The sequence below is a fragment of the Mastomys coucha genome, unplaced genomic scaffold (assembly GCF_008632895.1).
Source record: "Mastomys coucha isolate ucsf_1 unplaced genomic scaffold, UCSF_Mcou_1 pScaffold5, whole genome shotgun sequence".
NCBI classification, from domain to species: Eukaryota; Metazoa; Chordata; class Mammalia; order Rodentia; family Muridae; genus Mastomys; species Mastomys coucha.
The window spans coordinates 94,606,613-94,609,870 of record NW_022196911.1 but is presented as its reverse complement, the minus strand read 5'-3'; the positions used below and the strand labels follow the sequence as shown (position 1 = coordinate 94,609,870).

General features: G+C 48.3%; 1 long non-coding RNA gene across 1 annotated transcript in view; it reads right to left on the bottom strand.

Moving 5' to 3' along the window:
• The window catches only part of LOC116077379, a 4,769-nt gene extending 3,755 nt beyond the window's left edge, over window positions 1-1,014 (bottom strand). Inside the window, exon 1 of the long non-coding RNA XR_004113229.1 lies at window positions 800-1,014. This is a non-coding gene — a long non-coding RNA (uncharacterized LOC116077379). The remainder of the gene's footprint in view (window positions 1-799) is intronic.
• Between the last annotated feature and the right edge of the window lie 2,244 nt (window positions 1,015-3,258).

Genomic DNA, 3,258 nt, shown 5'->3' with positions numbered 1-3,258 from the left:
GAGAGAGAGAGAGAGAGAGAGAGAAAGAGAGAGAGAGAGAGAACCAAGCAAACCGTGCCCCTTGGGGCTGAACAGGGATGATGAGTGACTGATCTCCTGCAGTCCAGAGAATAATCACCCCTGAGCTGGGAGTCTGTCAAAGCAGGAACTTGTTTTAGTGTATGGATTTTTTAGTTATAAAGGGCTGAAGGAGGAGGTGGAGTTTTTTGCGGAGGTGAGATGACTTAGGGTATGGGGTGACTGACTGAGCCAACAAAGTTACTCTACATCAGCAGTAGCTAGGCAAAAGCAAGCTTAAGCAGGTCGAGCTGAGTCACTCCAGTATGGAAGCAACTGAGACAGTTTACAAAACTCCAGCCAGGCTGGGCTTGTCCTCAAAGCCCAAACCAGGGCCAACCAATGCCCAACAGAAGAGGTCAGACACATCAGCTTGCCTCCATGGGCCTCACCTTTCTGTAGTACTTGACAGAGGGAAACAGGAGGTGCATACACAGATGTGTGGGGCCATCCTGACATCTACAATAAACTTTTCAGCCCTTGTTCCTGGAAGGGTTGGGGTGACATTTGTCCCTCCAGGGACGAACTGAGTGTACCTAGAAGTACCTACCCTTCACCAGAGAGGCACTCAAAGGGCTACCTCTCTTCTCTCTAAGGCCTACCATGATTCCTAGCCCCAGTGAAACCCAGGGGGACTTTATGGCCATGATAAAGGATAAGAAATCCCATGCCCATTTGGTCCCAACCTTTCCCCTAGATCCCCAGAATGTCCCCCTGCCTTCTCTGCTGTCATCAATCTTACCAGGGAGGGAGTGATGCTGGGTCCTGTCCGGCAGCTGGGTGTGTTCGGAGGAATCAGAGCTTGTTCTGTCTATAGGTTGAGTCTGACCAGGACTGGCTGCTTTATGCCTCCATGGAGGCGGGGATGTAGGCTCCCACAGACCCCGCCTGCCTCAATGATCCCACCTCTTTTTGTTCCAAGTCCAGGAGAACAGCATCAACCTGTTTGAAGTGCCCCGCCCCAGGCCCTGGGCCCTGGCCTCCTAAGAGATGAGGGGGTGGGTAGGAAGATGACAAGCAGGTGTCTGTGTAGGTGGGGCTTAGACAGGAAGAAGTGGTGACTGAAAGTTTTCTTGTGGACTTTGGGGAGCAAATGGCTCTGTGTGTGTGTGTGTGTGTGTATGTGTGTGTGTGTGTGTGTGTGTGTGTGTTTGTGTGTGTGTGTGTGTATACTCACACATGCGTGTGAATGTGTGCAGGAGTGATAAGAGGTAGATCACTATTCTGGTTTCATTATGGCCCATCCAGAGGCACCTGCGATTCATCTGAGGCCTTGTGGGAATGATAAATGATAAGAAATCCTGGCCAGGCAGTGGGGGTGCATGCTTCTAATTCCACCACTTGGGAGGCAGAGGCAGACAGATTTCTGAGTTTGAAGCCAGCCTGGTTACAGAGTGAGTTCCAGGATAGCCAGGGCTACACAGAGAAACCTTGTCTTGGAGGAAGAAAGAAAGAAAGAAAGAAAGAAAGAAAGAAAGAAAGAAAGAAAGAAAGAAACAAAGAAAGAAACAAGGAAAGAAACAAAGAAAGAAACAAAGAAAGAAGGGAAGAAAAGAAATCCTGTATGTTCAGGGACTACCAGCAGCAGAGCAGCTGAGAATTTGCCCTTCATCTTTGTGTGCATCAGGCTGCTGATTCCTACCTCTCTCTCCACGTGTATAGTGTGTATGTGCATTGGCTACACATGCATAGCTTGGTGCTAGTATACACAGAGGTCTGAGGAGGCAGGATAGAGTGAGCTCAAATGGCCTTCTATGACTCAGAACATCTCTGCTTCTCTAAGGATATGGAATGTATGTGCACGCATACACAGGTGGATACCAGCAGTGCGATGACTGACAGCCCAGGATGTGTGCGTTCAGCTGGCCCTATAGGTCATTCAGAAACTTCCCTATTCTTTCTTTCTTTCTTTCTTTCTTTCTTTCTTTCTTTCTCTCTCTCTTTCTCTCTCTCTCTCTCTCTCTCTCTCTCTCTCTCTCTCTCTCTCTCTCTCTCTTTCTCTATGTATGTATGTATGTGAGTACACTGTTGCTGTCTTCAGACACACCAGAAGAAGACATCGGATCCCATTACAGATGATTGTGAGCCACCATGTGGTTTTGGGGAATTGAACTCAGGATCTCTGGAAGTGCAGTCAGTGCTCTTAACGTCCAAGCCATCTCTCTAGCCCCCTTATCTTTCTTTAATCACTGCTTGGAAATCATTTAAAAGAGGATTCTACACACATGGACAGGTCTCTAGCATACAATATATGTGATTTACTGCAAGGTCATAGGAAGAATCCTATTTCCTGGAGATTTCCTTAGGGGCTGGTGGGAATGAGGAAAGAGTCCCTCTCACACTCTGCAAAACACCTTTAAAATTTTAATACTCTACTTTCTCACTATCCTTCCACACTTTGCCCCGCCATCTCTCTGCTCCCCATCCCTCACCCCCTTTCTTCCCTCCATTCCCATCCACTTCATGCCTGGACGCTCTCAGCCTCGTGGACAGGCAGCTCTGGCCCCTGTTTGTTGTCGGGTGCCCATCCCCCTTATGAGAGGTGGAGTTGGGGGCTTGGATGTGTGGGATGGTTTTGTTATGTGCGCATACATGTGCAGAAGTGCAGTGTGTGTGTTATAGAAATCTGTTTTCCTTTTCCTCTTAGACTTCTGCCTCTGTTTCTTTAAGCCACTCCCCTGTAGGGCATCTGAACTGTGGAATACAGTCCAGGGGTTGTGGAAACACCTATCTCTTAATTAGCTCTGCAAAGGTGGCCCAACCAGCCACTACCTCAGTCAGAGGGTTCGAAGTCTCTTCCTAGAGTATCTCTTCCTCTGGCATCTGATGACCAAGGTTTCTGATGACCAAGGTTTCTTGTCTCCTTCATCTTTGGAAGATCTATGGAGCAGCAGCTGATGGAAGTCACATATGTGTCTGTTTTTCCTGAAAGCTCCCAGGTCTCCCTATAGGTTCTTTCCTCTGACCTCACCTCTGACCTCTTTCATTTCTCTTGGTGTCCTTCTTCCATGCTGATCTCTCTCCAGCCTGATGTCAATCTCCTTGTCCTGCCTCTACCTCATTTCTGTCTTATTGCACCATTTTCCCAAAATGACTAATGGGATTCTAAGCACCGGGCTTAGACGGCTCAAAGAAGGAAGGAGGAGGAAATGAGAATATGTTCAGGCGTGTCCCTGGGCTGTTGGCCTTCACATGCAGGTG